The sequence below is a fragment of the Chiloscyllium plagiosum genome, unplaced genomic scaffold, assembly GCF_037043375.1.
Source record: "Chiloscyllium plagiosum isolate Xiang-an unplaced genomic scaffold, Cpla_swu_hap1 HiC_scaffold_34, whole genome shotgun sequence".
Taxonomy (NCBI): domain Eukaryota; kingdom Metazoa; phylum Chordata; class Chondrichthyes; order Orectolobiformes; family Hemiscylliidae; genus Chiloscyllium; species Chiloscyllium plagiosum.
In genome coordinates, this window is record NW_028270172.1 from 24,984,445 (window position 1) to 25,001,620 (window position 17,176).

At 42.6% G+C, this 17,176-nt stretch overlaps 1 protein-coding gene across 1 annotated transcript in view; it reads right to left on the reverse strand.

The window, feature by feature from the left end:
* Positions 1-17,176, reverse strand: part of zdhhc11 (zDHHC palmitoyltransferase 11) — a 148,941-nt gene that overhangs the window by 125,359 nt on the left and 6,406 nt on the right. The window contains exon 2 of the mRNA XM_043719342.2: positions 13,039-13,151. The gene's annotated coding sequence lies outside the window, so the exon portion shown is untranslated. The remainder of the gene's footprint in view (positions 1-13,038; positions 13,152-17,176) is intronic.

The following is a 17,176-nucleotide window of genomic DNA, read 5'->3' on the forward strand; positions in this document are numbered from 1 at the left end:
CTAGAACAACTTGCTTGTCTCCAATCCTCTTAGCTCGCAGCATGTTCACAAACAGCCAGCAGTGAGGGTCACACTAACCTATACATCAATACTACTTAAATGAAGAGGGCAATGCCAATTTTCAGTCCATCTAATTTAAATATGCACACACTGTAAACACAACAAACTGGTTACGATAGAGCCCAGGTGTCTCTGGAAAAGGCGCACGCAGTGTCCACCGACACCCTGGAGTTGTTCAGGGAGAGATGGGCGCTGCAGGGAGTGGAGTGCATTATTTCCCCCTCCAACTCTATTTTGATTTGATCCCTACCCTCCCCTTCACTGTTTGATCACACAGCATTGTCCTTTGATGTGAAGGGCACTGCTTGTCACTGGCCACTTGGGTGTTTCCTTTCTTCCTGGTGGTGGAAATTGAATAAAGATTCGTGTACTTTTTGTCTTTCACTGTGTCTCACACCTGGACACACACCACATGGGTGCTGGGGAAAAATACCACAGTTAGGCGGTAGTGTGGTGGTAAAAAAAAAGAAAAGATAAACACAACAAACTAGACACAGTGTCATGGTAAGTGATATTGGTGAGTGACAAAAAAGGGATCCAGTTTACGTTGGATGTTCTGAGAGTTTAAGGTTCAAATGATTTTCCTGCTTCACTCTAAGGTCTCACTCTAGAAACAAATTATAGCTCAACATGTTTATGCTGCCTTTCAGAATGAATATCCCTATCCCTCTGATACTGACTCTTAAACATGGGCTTTTATGTGCTGGCAATCCATCAGGAAAAAGTCAACAAAAAAGCAAATGAGACACTTCAGTACTTGAATGAGGAATCATGAATAGGGCAGCATGGTAACACAGTGGTCAGCATTGCTACCTCATACTGCCAGGGATGTGGGTTCAATTCCAGTATTGGGTGACTGTCTGTGTGGAATTTGAAGGTTCTCCCCTTTTTTCCACCAGTACTCCGGTTTCCTCCCACAGTCCAAAGATGTGCAGTTAGCCACGCTAAATTGCCCCATAGTGTCCAGGGGTGTGGAAGATAGGTGATTTAGCCATGGGAAATACAGGGCAGTGGGGGTAGAGCAAGTGGGTCTGGGTGGGATATTCTTCAAAGGGTCTGTGCAGACTCAATGGGCTAAATAGTCTATTTCTGTACTATAGAGATTCTATGACCATCATGCAGTAGCTTGGCTGAAAAATTATTTTGGAAATAAAAGAATGTTTGAAAAGCATCACATTAAACCAATTCAGCTAAATATCCCTATATTCTTTTCAATGAGAGATAATTGAATAACAAGGCAACAGAAAATCCCAGCCGAGAACAAAACTAATCATTGGAGAATAAAGGGAAAGTCAGCTCTCTTTACTTAGAAAGAGGTGTTGGAGCAGCACAAAAAAACAACAGAGGCTCATAAGTGTAAGACAGAATTCAGTTCCAAAGTCTGAGGGCGTTGTTCGATAAACCAAAGATATTTTAAAAGATACAATTATATGAAAGTGACTTGGGGTAGTTATTGAGCCCAGCAGTTAGAGACAGCAGAATCAGCATCAACTGAAACCACTCTTCCTTCACCAAATTTATTGGTTTAAGTGTGAAATTAATTTAGATCCCTGTCTAAGAGCTTTGTGGCACAGTGCTAATGTCCCTACCTCTGGATCAGGAGGGCATTGTTCAAGCCCCAGCTATCCCAAAGGTGTGTCATTAAATGGCCAAAACAGTTGGTTAACAATGTAGTTTAATTTTTTTGGTTCACTATATGTATAAGTTCTTCTTGGGTGCTAACACAAAACATGCAATAGAAAATCTGCAAAAGATGAATTCATAGTCCAATAGTGTTTGTGCGGTTTTGGGCCCCATATCTTAGGATGTACTGCCTCTGGAGCAGGTTCAGAGGAGGTTCACGAGAATGGTTCCATAGCTTAACATATGAGGAACATTTGAGGACTCTGCGTCTATACTCAATGGAGTTTACAAGGATGTGGTGGGATCTAATTGAAACTTGCAGAATACTGAATGGCCTGGACAGAGTGGATGTTGGGAAGTTGCTTCCATTAGTAGGAGAGGCTAGGAGCCAAGGGCACAGCCTTAGAGTAAAGGAAAGACCCTTTTAGAAAGGAGAAAAGGAGAACCTTCTTCAGCCAGAGAGTGGTGAATCTGTGGAATTCACTGCCACAGAAGGCTGTGGAGGCCAGGTTATTAAGTATATTTAAGATAGAAATAGATAGGTTCTTGATTGTCAAGGGGATCAAGTGTTATGATGAGAAAGCAGGAGAATGGCATTGAGAAACTTATCAGCCATGATTGAATGGTGGAGCAGACTTCCAGGATTTCTGCCTAGATAGGGTCATTAATAGTTTCATAAAATATGTGTACCCAGAACTCTGTGGGAAGCTAGAGAAGTGATTGCTGGATCTTCTTGCTGAGATATTTGTATCATCGATAGTCACAGGTGAGTTGCCGGAAGACTGGAGGTTGGCAAACATGGTGCCACTGTTTAAGAAGGGTGGTAAGGACAAGCCAGGGAACTAAAGACCAGTGAGCCTGACGTCAGTGGTGGGCAAGTTGTTGGAGGGAATCCTGAGGGACAGGATGTACATGTATTTCGAAAGGCAAGGACTGATTAGGGATAGTCAACATGGCTTTGTGCATGGGACATCATGTCTCACAAACTTGATTGAGTTTTTAAAAGAGATAACAAAGAGGATTGATGAGGGCAGAGCGGTAGATGTGATCTATATGGACTTCAATAAGGCTTCAACAAGATTCCCCATGGAAGACTGATTAGCAAGGTTAGATCTCATGGAATACAGGGAGAAGTAACCATACGGATACAGAACTGGCTCAAAGGTAGAAGACAGAGGATGGTGATGGAGGGTTGTTTTTCAGACTGGAGGCCTGTGACCACAAGGATCGGTGCTGGGTCCTTTCCTTTTTGTCATTTACATAAATGATTTGGATGCGAGCATAAGAGGTACAGTTAGTAAGTTTGCAGATGACAACAAAATTGGAGGTATAGTGGACAGCGAAGAGGGTTACCTCAGATTACAACAGGATCTTGACCAGATTGGCCAATGGGCTGAGAAGTGGCAGATGGAGTTCAATTCAAATAGATGCGAGGTGTTGCATTTTGGGAAAGCAAATGTTAGCAGGACTTATACACTTAATGTTGCTGAACAAAGAGACCTTGGAATGCAGGTTCATAGTTCCTTGAAAGTGGAGTCGCAGGTAGATAGGATTGTGAAGAAGGCATTTGGTATGCTTTCCTTTATTGGTCAGAGTACTGAGTACAGGAGTTGAGAGGTCATGTTGTGGCTGTACAGGACATTGGTTAGGCCACACTGTTGGAATATTGCATGCAATTCTGGTCTCCTTCCTATCGGAAACATGTTGTGAAACTTGAAAGGGTTCAGAAAAGATTTACAAGGATGTTGCCAGGGTTGGAGGATCTGAGCTACAGGTAGAGGCTGAACAGGCTGGGGCTGTTTTCCCTGGAGTGCTGAGGATGACCTTATAGAGGTTTACAGAATTATGAGGGGCATGGATAGGGTAAATAGACAAAGTCTTTTCCTTGGGGTCGCGGAGTCCAGAACTAGAGGGCATAGCTTTAGGATGAAAGGGGAAAGATCATTTAGTGATCAGCTATTTTTGGATTGGGTCACAATTTGCTACCCTTTGCTAAACAGACCCTTCAGTCCAACTTATCCATGCTGACAAGATATCCTAAATTAAACTTGTCCCATTTGCCAGCACTTGGCCCAAATCCTTCTAAACCCTTCCTATTCATATACCCATGCAGATGCCTGGTAAATATTGTATTGGTACCAGCCTCCATCACTTCCACTGGCAGCTAATTCTATACGTGCATCACCCTCTGTGTGAAAAAGTTGCCCCTTAGGTCCCTTTTAAATTTTTCCCCTCTTACCCTAAACCTATTCCCTTTAGTTCTGGACTCTCCCCACCCCAGGGAAGAGATCTTGTCTTTTTACCCTATCCATGCCCCTCACGATTTTATAAACCTCTGTGTGATCACCCCTCAGCCTCTGACACTCCAGGGAAAATAGCCCCAGCCTATTCAGCCTCTCCCTTTAGCTCAACCTTCCACTCTTGTAAATCTTTTCTGAATCCTTTCCAGTTTCACAACATCCTTCCTATAGGAGGGAGGCCAGGTTTGCACACAATATTCCAAAAGCTGTCTAACCAATGTCCTGTACAGCAGCAACATGACCTCCCAACTCCTGTACTCAATACTCTGACCAATAAAGTAAAGCATACTAAATGCCTCCTTCACTATCCTATCTACTTGAGACTCTACTTTCAAGGAAATATGAACCTGCACTCCAAGGTCTCTTTGTTCACCAACACTCCCCAGGACCTTACAGTGTATAAGTCCTACTTGCAACACCAAACTTACTAACTGTATCTCCTATGTTTACATTCAAATCATTTATATAAATGATGAAAAGCAGTGGGCCTAACACTGATCCTTGTGGCACTCCACTGGTCACAGACCTCCAGTCTGAAAAGTAACCCTCCACCATCACCCTCTGTCTTCTAACTTCGAGTCATTTCTGTATCCAAATGGCTAGCTCTCCTTGTATTCCAGGCGATCTAACTTTGCTAACCAGTCTACCATGAGGAACCTTGTTGAACGCCTTACTGAAGTCCATTTGGATCTCATCCACTGCTCTGCCCTCATCAATCCTCTTTGTTACTTCTTCAAAAAACTCAATCAAGTTCGTGTGACATGATTTCCCACGCACGCAGCCATGTTGACTATCCCTAATCAGTCCTTGCCTTTCCAATACGTGTAAATCCTGCCCCTCAGAATTCCCTCCAACAACTTGCACACTACTGATGTCATGTTCACCAGTCCATAGTTCCCTGGCTTTTCCTTACCACCTTTCTTAAATAGTGGCACCACGTTAGCCAACCACCGTTTTCCAGCACCTCACCTGTGACTATCAATGACACAAATATTTCAGCAAGGGGCCCAGCAATCACTTCCCTAGCTTCCCAAAGAGGTCTAGGATACATCTGATCAGTTCCTGGGATTTATCATCTTTATGCGTTTTAAGACATCCAGCACCTCCTCCACTGAAATATGGACATTTTTCAAGATGCCACCTTCTATTTCCCAACATTCTGTATCTTATATGTCCTCCACAGTAACACTGATGCAAGGTACTTACTAACTCATACCATTGAAAGTTGGAGTTGTAGCACTGAGCCTTGAGAACTCCATTGGAAACAGAGCTCCAGTCTCACAAATATCCTTACATGATTATGCTTTGTTTCTTGCCACTAAGGGTATTTTGTATCACCTGGATCCCACACACTTTGTTTTTAAAACCAATTTGCCACGTGGGATCATGTCATAAGTCTTGCTAAAATCCATCCATTCAATGGTTACTTAGAAAGGGTTACTGGATATATATTTGAAGAAAAAACATGTAGAGCGGAACTATTTGAGTAGCTCTTTCAAAATGACAGCATGGGCATATTGGACCAAAAATTTCCTCTGTACTGAATGATTCTACAGATTGAGACAACCCAAACTCATTTCATTAGTGGACCTGATAGCCAGCAGTAGAGGAGATTTCCATCCCCCAGCATGTCATGCATTTGGACCATTTTATAAAGGTAATAAGCACCACTCAACTGCACCAACTGTTAAAATGTTCTACTCCCAGATTTTTAAGTGTATAGGTAACATGAATAAGAGGTTTTGCCAGGAGTCACTCAAAAATATTTCAGGAACTTGAATTAAACTGGCTTAATGCCAGAGTAAGGTGTGCACCTTTACATTTGGGCATCAGAGAAGCAACACCTGCCATTTTATCTTCTCCCTTTCCACCATCCAAGACCCAAATGTTTTACATTTATTTGTACTTCATTCGACTGCACTGGCCCTGGGATTTGGGTGGTTCAGTTAGCGGGGTGGCTGGCTTGTGATACAGAGTGAAACCAAAAATGTGGTTTGAGAATCCCACACCAGTTGAAGTTACCATGTGGCTCCTACCTTCACAACTTTGCCCCTCACCTGAGGTGTGTTGATTCTCAGGCTGACCACCACTAGTTGCCTTTCTCTAATGAGAGTGTGGAACTATGGTGCCTTTACTGTATTCACTTCTTGCAATGTGCTTTCTGCTAAATTGAGAAGTCTAAACATAGGCTGAGTGAGTATTTTATGGAACACCAACACTCCATCTCTGAGTTTTCTCTAATGCTTTCGGTCAACTGTGATTTAAATTTCCATCTTGCTCCCACTCTGAACATTCTGTCCTTCTTCTCCCACAGTGTTTCAAACAGGTTCAAAGAAACAGAGTTTTGTTCTTTAGTCAACATGGCTTTGTGCATGGGAAAACATGTCTCACCAACTTGATTGTGCTTTTTGAAGAGGTAATGCAGAGGATTGATGAAGGCAGAGCGATGGACGTAATCTATATGTTCTTCAGTAAGGCATTCAACAAGGTTCCTCATGGTAGACTGGTTAGCAAGGGCTTTTGCCCGAAATGTCGATGCTGCCTGAACTGCTGTGCTTTTCCAGCACCACTAATCCAGAAACTGGTTTCCAGCATCTGCAGTCATTGTTTTTACCTGGTTAGCAAGGTTAGATCTCACAGAATAGAGGGAAAACTAGCCATTTGGATTACAGAACTGGCTTGAAGGTAGAAGACAGAGGGTGGTGGTAGCGGGTTGTCTTTCAGACTGGAGGTCTGTGACCAGTGGTGTGCCACAAGGATCGGTGCTGGGTCCACTACTTTTCATCATTTATATAAATGATTTTTGATGTAAACGCAGGAGGTGTGGTTAGTAAGTTTGCAGATGATACCAAAATTGGAAGTGTAGTGGACAGCTAAGAAGGTTATGTCAGAGTACAACAGGATCTTTATCAGATGGGCCAATGGGCTGAGGAGTGGCAGATGGAGTTTAATTTAGTAAAATGTGAGGTGCTGCATTTTGGAAAGGCAAATCAGGGCAGGACGTATACACTTAATAGTATGCTCCTGGAGAGTGCTGGTGAACAAGGAGACCTTGGAGTGCAGGTTCATAGTTTCTTGAAAGTGGAGTCGCAGGTAGATAGGATAGTGAAGAAGCTGATGGTATGCTTTTATTTATTGGTCAGAGCATTGAGTATTGGAATTGGGAGGTCATGCTGCAGCTTTCCAGGACATTAGTTAGGCCACGTTTGGAATATTGTGTGCAAATCAGGTCTTCCTCCTAGAGGAAGGATGTTGTGAAACTTGAAAGGGTTCAGAAAAGCGTTACAAGGATGTTGCCAGGGTTCAAGGGTTTGAGCTACAGGGAGAGGTTGAATAGAGTGGGGCTGTTTTTCTTGGACTGTCCGAGGCTGAGGGGTGACCTTATAGTGGTTTTTAAAATCATGAGGAGCATGGATAGAATAAATAGACAAAGTCTTTTCCCTGGGGTGGGCAATCCAGATTTAGAGGGCATAGGTTTAGGTTGAGAGGGCAAAAGTTTTAAAGGGACCTAAGGGGCAATTTTTTCACACAGAGGGTGGTGTGTGTATGGAATGAGCTGCCACTGGAAATGGTCGAGGCCGGTACAATTACAACATTTAAAAGGCATCTGGATGGGTACATGAATAGGAAGGCAAATGGGACTGGAATAGGTTATATATCTGGTTGGCCTGGATGAGTTGGACCGAAGAGTCAGTTTTCGTGCTGTACATCTCTATGGCTCTTTGACTCAATGACTCCATAACCAGGCAATGTCACAGTACAGCTGTTATTCAGCAAAGACTGTCTATAAAGCTTAGATCGTCAAAATAACTCATACAAACAAAACATAAAAAATCAGGGAAAACAGGAAGATTTTACACTTATTAGATCTACAAGATTAAAAAGGTTTGCAAGATGCTTCAAAGATCAAAAAGACAAACACTATACTTACAGACATAGAGTGATAGAGATGTACAGCACAATAACAGACCTTTTGGTCCAACTCATCCATGCCGACCAGATATTTTAACCTAATCTAGTCCCATTCACCAGCATTTGGCCCATATCCCACAAAACCCTTCCTATTCATGTACCCATCCAGATGCCTGTTAAATGCTGCAATTGTACCCACCTCTACCACTTCCTCTGCTGGCTCATTCCATACCTGCATCACTTGCTGCATGACAAACATGCTGCTTAGGTCTCTTTTGTATCTGTCCCCTCTCATCTTAAACCTATGCCCTTTAGTCTTGCACTCCCCCAGCTGAGGAAAAAGACTTTGGGTATTCACCCAATCCATGCCCCTCATGATTGTATAGACTTCTCTAAGGTCACGCCTCAGCCTCTGACAATTCAGAGGACATAACCCCAGCTTATATAGCCTCTCCCTACAGCTCAAAACCTCCAATCCTGATAAATCCTTTCTGTAGCCTTTCAAGTTCCACAACACCTTTCCTATAGCAAGGAGACCAGAATTGAACACAGCATTGCACTTCTACAATTGTCAATTTTTGCTGGGTTAGCATTCAATGCAAAAAGAACTGGTTTATAAAAATGCAAGTTTGAATACAGCAAGATCTTACAATATAAATATGAGCTAATCTGATTTTTTCAAATGATGTTGGTTGAGTTATAAATATTGGCCAAAACAGGTAAGACACCCCTGCTTTTCACTGGACAGTGAGATGAGATTTTTGTTATCCACCTGAGTGGGGAGACAGGTTCTCAGTTTAGTGTCTCACCAGCAAGGTGGCCTATTCTGACAGAATAGTACTTTCTCAGTATTGTGCTGGAGCATCAAGACTGCATTATATTTATATTATTAATATAAGACTGGAACAGTGAGTAACTGAAAGGCGATGACTTCATGATCCGATAACTATTTGCAAAGTAAATATATGAAAATGCAAATTGTAACAACTCAGTAATTACAGCCTTCATACAGAAGTTCAACACATAAAGAAATCTCTGAGCTGTAATCTCAGAGAAAATGCCTGTGATAACCTAAAGTATGCAAGCTGCATTAACAAAACAAAGTTTTCATGTGGGTACCCAGAATTCAGTGGCTTTTTATAAAATCTTTTCATTTTAAATTAAGTGGTATTTCCCCCTCTGCCATGAACTCGGTCAGATGTGTGCCTGAAGGCCTATTCATGGTGCAAACCTAATTTCAGTTGCATATCTGCAGTCAAAAACCACTCACACCTAAAATGGTGATCCTAGGGTCCTAGGAGTGCAACTTTCTGAATAAAACAAATGAAGATGGGAAGATAGAGTCTCCAATACTGGGGCCTGTTTGAACCAGATAATGCAAGTGCTAAATGAGACCATTTTGGAAGTGCAGAACAAGTAGAAAGGTATTTTACAGCAATACTTTAATGTTGTAAAGGAGGGACAGCCAATTTACGCACACTAAGCTGCTTCAAATGTCAATGTGGTAATGGTCAGATTATCAGTTTTTGTACTGTTAACAGAACAATAGAAGGGTCACTGCACAGAAAGAGGCCATTTAGCCCATCCTGCCTGTGAAGGCTAAATAAACTAGCCACCCATTTCTAATTTGACAGAGCAGCATCAGGTCTTTAGCCTTGAAGGTTACAATGCTTTAGGTGAGAAACTAGGTTCCTTTTAAATGAGTTGAGGGGTTCTGCCTTCAAATAACTGCAAAGATTCCGGTATCCCGTCACCAAGTCACCCTTTATTTACTTATGAACAATACACTGGCTGCTCGGAGTCAGTCCTCTGAATTGAGGATATTTAATATCCTGGTTATTTTTTTTTTAGCTTGGAGTCAGTCCTCTGAATTGAGGAGATTCTAATCTCCTAGTTATATTGATCAGCCAGGGTATCCTTGATCGGCTCAGGTTAACAACCCCAATCGATGACATCATAGTCAACGTCAACCTGGTTCCAATCGCGACATCCTCAACCACCAAACCAGGCAGACAATTCCAGACATTCACCACATTCTGGTTGAAACAGCTTTTCATAGTCATAGAAGCTCTATAGTGTGGAAGCAGGCCATTCGGCCCACCAACCCTCCAAACACCATCCCACCCAGACCCATCCCAGTAGCCTTGCATTTCCCATGGCCAATCCACATATCCTGCACATCTCTGTGAGGAAACCACAGCACATGGAGGAAACCCACGCAGACACGGGGAAAATGTGCAAACTCCACACAGCCATTCGCCCAAGGCTGGAATCAAACCCAGGTCCTTGGCACTGTGAGGCGGCAGTGCTAACCACTGAGCAACTATGCCATCCTTTCCTCACAGCTACTTTTGCTAATCATTTTAAATCAGAGTCCCTTTAAAAAATGACCTCTCCATTTGGGGAAAAATGTTTCCCATGGATGTTCTATCACCAAACTCTCTTTATTCTATACATCCTTACTAATTGAGGGTTAAATATTAACCAGGACACCAGGGTTAATTTCCATGCATTTTTTTCACTGACTAAAGTGAAAGGCCAAAGGACTCATCCTTACTCACACTGGTATCAGAATGATAGAGATAATTTAACCTTCTCAAGAATAATAAATACCGGCCTTGTCAGTGCCACCCACAACCCATGAGCAAATGCAAAAGGAACCTGTGACAGATCTTTTAAAAAGCCATTTAGCTATGGAATTGCTCATTTGAATGACGACATATGCTGAAAACATCAGTAAGATCTTTTGTGAAATATTTTCCCATGAGGGTAAACTTGAATTTACCTGCCTCTTAAGAGAGTTATTTTGAGGTTTACCTGCTGTGAAGGCTGGTGAATATGTGTACGAAGTATGAGAGATCTCAATCATTAAACATTGAGGATTGTACGGATGTGAGATATATTATTGGAGGTTTCTGGGGACGCTGAATCGTAAGGGAAAAAGTCTGTGCAAATAAACAACTTGTGCATTCTGCATTTTAGCCTTCTAAGTTCTCCTTTTAGTCATGTCCCTGTTATTTTACTTTTACTTTGACACATATTTCCAATTCTGTAAATTTGTGTTCTAGGTTCCTATTTTTGGATAAAAGAAACAGATCAAAGCTATTTGACCACATTCTCCCCATAACCCTGCAACCACCTAAACCACATCCAACTTAGTCCTGACTCCAATCTGACTATATTTTTGTCTCAATGAACTTACCGACTAACTACCTCCACACTTCTAGTATCCTCAAAGTTAAGGTCAAATGTTTCTGCATAATTCTCCTTTGGACTTCTGGCTTACTAGTGACTGTATCTGAACTTTTCAACAGAGTGAATACTTTCCTGAATCCATTTGGGCAGTTTCCACCATAAATTACGAATATTACAATAATCACAGACGTACAGCATAGAAGCAGACCTTTTGGTCCAACTCATATGGGCAGCACGGTGGCTCAGTGATTAGCACTGCAGCCTCACAGCACCAGAGTTCCAGGTTCGATTCCAGCCTTGGGCGACTGCATGGGTTTCCTCCAGGTGCTCTAGTTTCTTCCCACAGTCCAAAGATGTGCAGGTTAGGTGAATTGGCCATGCTAAATTGTCTATAGTGCTAGGTGCATTAGTCAGAGGGAAATGGGTCTGGGTGGGTTACTCTTCGGAGGGTCAATGTGGACTGGTTGGGCCGAAGGGCCTGTTTCTGCACTGTAGGGAATCTAATCTAATCTAATCCATGCCAACCAGATATTCCACAAAAATCTAAACCCATTGCCCAGCATTTGCCCATATCCCTCCCAAACCCTTCCTATTCATATACCCGCCCAGATGTCTTTTAAATATTGTGATTGTACCAGCCTCCACCACAGCCTCTGGCAGCTCATTCTATATATGCACAACTCTCTGCATGAAAAAGTTGTCCCTTAGATCCCTTTTAAATCTTTCCCCTCTCACCTCAAACCTATGCTCTCAAATTTTGGACTTCACTACCCTGGGGAAAATACTTTGGCTAATACCGTGCTCTTTATGATTTTAGATTAGATTACATACAGTGTGGAAACAGGCCCTTCAGCCCAACAAGTTCACACCGACCCTCCGAAGAGTAACCCACACAGACCCATTTCCTTAACCTAACTCTATGGGTAATTTAGCACGCCAATTCACCTGACCTGCACATCTTTGGACTATGGGAAGAAACCAGAGCACCCGCAGGAAACCCATGAAGATACGGGGAGAATGTGTAAACTCCACACAGGCAGTCACCCGAGGCTGGAATTGAACCAGGTCCCTGAGCCACCATGCCATCCCCAATTTTATTAATTTCTAAGGTCACTCCTCAGCCTCTGACACTCCAGTGAAAACAACCCCAGCCTATTCAGCCTCTCCCCATAGCTTAAACCCACCACCCTGGCAACATTTTTGTAAATCTTTTCCAAATCCTTTTAAGTTTCACAACATCTTTCCTATCCATAGGAATCAGAGGCATTTTCCTCAAGTCTCCTGGAAACAAAGTCCTGGAGCCTGGAATTACTTCAATCCTTCACCTCGTGTACTGTAGTTGTGTTTTGATAACTTGGTGGCCCAGAAGGTTTGAACTTGGGACTGTATTGGACTGCAATTGTTTGCAAATCTGTGCAGCAGGGCGCATGAAACTAACCATTCAATCCCGCAGCTCCCCCCCGCCCCCTCCCCCAGGCGACCCATCAACAGGTCCCGGGTTAGACGACAAGCATCAATGCAGGTGGAGAGTTCTCTCTTCAAGCTGGTTATGGAGTTAACTGTCAGCAATGACTACATTTTATGCCAAACCACAACTTTCCCCTTTCTCTCACAATCCCTGCAAAACTTCATGACAACCACAACATATTAAACACTGTACAGAAATAATTAACAGCAGAGTCAAGCTCGACTTCACGAAATCCCTGAGAGAAGTTAGAAAGAATTATCAACTCCAGTGTGTGGTGGGCACTTGGAGACGGTTGGTCTTGAAAACACCAATACATATTTACTGCCAATTCTGTAACCTCAAAAAAGGTTTATGATAGTTTGAAGGAGCAGCTTCAGAAAAAGAACCAGGGCATTCCAATTTACTGAGTGCTGGGACATGCAAGAAACATATTGAAAATACAGCATTTAACAAAGAAATGCGTTGCCATTAGCTGCTCACCTCAGTCCTCTGTGTTATCAGTGTTTCTGGCTTCACTCTCTCATTCTGTTCCTAGGTTACGTACATTTCCGACAAATAGCCTCAGATCCCCAGCGTCTCTACAAACTTATCGCCTGGAAAAGGAAGCCGGATTGCACACACACAAAAAAACAAGAAATAAAAATGAAAAGGCTTAGTTACTCTGCCACTTGGGCAGCATTGCCCCCAAAAGGTTAACGATCAGCGATCAGGGACAAAGGCCGTTCGCTTCGCTCCGTCTCCGCTTCTGAACTGTGAGTTGCTTCTGGAGATGTTGAGCTGGACACAGGCGCTATGGAAACTGTCAGCTGCTCCTCAGCACAATACGAGGTACAGCTCCAGGTCCTAATGCTCACCTGGTATACACCTGTAAGTAGGTGCACAACTGTAATGTGATTCATTAAGTCAAAAGCTAACCAATGCAACTGGCCCTACATGCAACAAGAGTTGCATTTCAGATGCTGCCTGGCCTGCTGTGCTTTTCCAGCAACACACTCTCAACTCTGATCTCCAGCATCTGCAGTCCTCACTGTCTCCCATATGCAACAAGACCTCAGAAAGTGGCAAAACCATTATGTTCAGTGGTACCTATTCTTACTGCTGCAGGTGGGTCACTTAGGAACGTCGTTACTGGATGTAGATCTCAGGATTTGGCCCAATCCTTTGTGTTTAGCACATGCTTCATTCTGAACACAGTATAGAGAGAGGAGGCAGCAAGTTTAAAATGAGCTTGGTGAGCAGGGAGTTGCTTCATTCTGAACAAAAGCATTTTTTTGAGAGAGAGGATAAGTGTGATAAGAAATCAGAGTGGTATCACAAGAAATCATTTAGTTATTGGTCAGTAGGAAGCTGCTCTTAGGGAGTGAGTCTAAATAGCTTAAAAATAAGAAGTATAATTTGGATTTCAGAAAGAAACCCTAGCAAATGGAAGGTATAACAATAAATTAAAATAACAAAGTAAAACTGAAATGAAAATGAAGTTAACACAACTGAAGTAAAGCTAAGTTATTCGTAAGTTTTTATAAGAAGTAGTATTTATTCTATGGGTAACAAATAGTTTTCGGAGTTATGAGATGGTAACCAAGTGGTCACAAGTGAAGTGGACATGCTGTGGTATGTGTGAAGTTATGGACATACCATGTGTCCCAGACAGACACATCTGCAGGTGTCTGAGGTTCTGAGGAAGGCTCAATTGACCCAAAATGTTAACACTGATTTCCCTCCATTGATGCTATTAGACCTGCTGTGATTTTTCCAACAATTTCTGTTTTTGTTTCTGCAGGTGTTTACAGGGTGCATATGCCTGAGCTCTGGGCTGGAGTCACTGTTGTGTATCTGCGAGGCAGAGGACTATGGATAGCAGGTACAGAGAAATGGTCACATCACAGTTTAGAAGAGCACATGTAGAGAGGGAAATGGAAGCCTAAGCAAAATTAGGCAGGTAATGCAGGAGTTCACTTTATTTTTTTTTCCTTTCCCCCACACTACCGCCTAACTGCAGTAGTGCTTATTTTTTCACCAGCACCCATGTTGTGTGTGCAGGTGTGAGACACAGTGAGAGACACAAGGTGCACGAATCTTTATTCAAATTTCCACCACCAGGAAGAAAGGAAACACCCAAGGAGCCAGTGACAAACAGTGCCCTTCACATCAAAGGGCAATACTGTGTGATCAAAACAGTGAAGGGGAGGGCAGGGATCAAATCAAAATAGAGTTGGAGGGGGAAATAATGCACTCCACTCCCTGCGGTGCCCACCTCTCCCTGAACAACTCCAGGGTGTCAGTGGACACCGCGTGCTCCTTTTCCAGAGACACCCGGGCTCTAATGTAACTGCGGAAGAGGGGCAGGCAGTCGGCCCTAATGACCACCTCCACGGCCTGCTGCCTGGACCTGTTTATGGCCAGTTTGGCCAGGCCCAGGAGCAGACCCATGAGGAGGTCTTCAGACCTGCCCTCCCTCCTCCGTACCGGGTGCCCGAAGATCAGGAGCGTGGGACTGAAGTGCAACCAAACGCAGAGGAGGAGGTTTTTAAGAAAATCAAAAAGGGATTGCAAATGCCCACAAGAAGTTCACTTTATCGTGCATTGCCAATCAGTATTCCATTTTTGAGACTCACGAAGGCGATGGTTCCTCAGGGGAGTGTAGCCCAGGCGCATGTCAGTTATTTAGGGAAGGAGAAAGAGTAATGGAAGAGCAATAGAAAAAGTAGATTCCATTATTGGGGGGGGGGGGAGGTGTGATTAGACAGACATGTCTGCAGGCAAGACTCCAAGATGGTATGTTGCATCCCTGGTGACAGGGTCAAGAATGTCACAGGACAGCTACAAGAATTATTTTTAGGTAAGGGAAATAAGCCAGAATTTGTAGTTCATTTTGGTACCAATGACATATGTAGGAATATGGATGAGGTCCTGAAGTAGATTTCAGGGAGTTAGGAAAGAAATTAAACAGCAGGACTTCAAGATCAGTAATCTCAAGATTACAACCAATGCCATGTGCCAATTAGTGTAATAACAGGAGCATCAATCTAGTGAACATTTAGTTAGAGCACTAAGCAATTGGGACCAGTTTTGGGGTAGGTGGGACATGCTGAGTTACACCCGAACAGAATTGGGACTGATATCCTCACAGGAAGATTTGCTAGTGCAAATGATATAGGTTCAAACTAGTTTGTCAGGGGGATGAATCTCTGAGGAGAAACCCAAATGGAAAGGAGGTTAAGATGGAAAACAGGAAGTAGAAAGGTTATAAGGGAAATGAGATAATGGGAGAAACAAAGCTGAGCATTGAGTTGGCTTTGAATGCAAAATTATGTCAAAAAAATAAAGCTAAAGGCCCTCTACCTGAATACACATGGTATCCCCAACAAGAAAACTGATCAAAAGATACAAATACATGTAAATGATTATGGTTTCATTGCCAATACAGAAACATGGCTGAGGATTGGGAAATTAATACTCAAAAATATTTGATGCTTAGGAAAGTCAAACAAGAAGGAAACGTTGCGCTGATTATACAAGATGGGTTCAGTACACTTATAGGGGAAGATCTCAAATTGGAAGTACAATGTATGGAAGCTTGGTGGGATTAAGAAACGATAAGGGCAGCAGATATTTCTTGGACTTATTTATAGGGCACCAAATGTTAGTGGTAATGTGGGGAATGGTATAGATCAGGAGATGAGAAAAATTCACCCTATGTCTAAGGTTGACAAGCATTTCATTAAAATTCCCAAAAGTAGAGTTTTCACAAAACTAGATACAGACAGTGGATTCTGGCAAGTGCATTGGATTTGCAATCAAGATTATTTGCTACATTTATAATTCTAGTTGAAAGATTTTATTTCAACTGATTACTATTTGGGATTGACTTGGACACAGATTTCTCAACATGATACACCCGGTACTTTATCATGACGTTTTATAACATCAGATATTGATGCATGATAAAACAGTTGAAGACCATTATCAGTGTATGTATGCAGTCTTACAGCTTATAAGCATAAGACCATAAGATATAGGAGTAGAAATTAGGCTATTCAGCCCATCAAATCTGCTCCGCCATTCAGTCATGGCTGATAACTTTGTTAACCCCAATCTCTTGCTTTCTCCCCATAACCTTTGATCCCCATGACAATCAAGAACCTATCTTTCTCCATCTTAAATATACTCAATGACTTGGCCTCCGGAGCCTTCTGTGGCAGTGAATTCCACAGATTCACCACTGTCTGGCTGAAGAAGTTTCTCCTCATCTCTGTTCTAAAAAGGTCTTTCCTTTACTCTAAGGTTGCTCCCTTGTGTCCTAGTGTCTCCTACGAATGGAAACATCTTCTCAACATCCACTTGGTCCAGGTCGTTCAGTATTCTGCAAGTTTCAATTAGATAACCCCTCATCCTTCTAAACTCCATCAAGTATAGATCCCGAGTCCTCAAACATTCCTCATATGTTAAGCTTTTCTTTCCTGGGACCATTATCATGAACCTTCTCTGAACGTGCTCCTGGGCAGAGGGTTCTCTCTTAACAACAAGGCATCTATTCAGTTTGGGAGTGACATTGTCAACAGTAAAGGTATAATGGTGGATCTTGAGAAGACTAATGTCACACTGAAGTCAGTTCAAG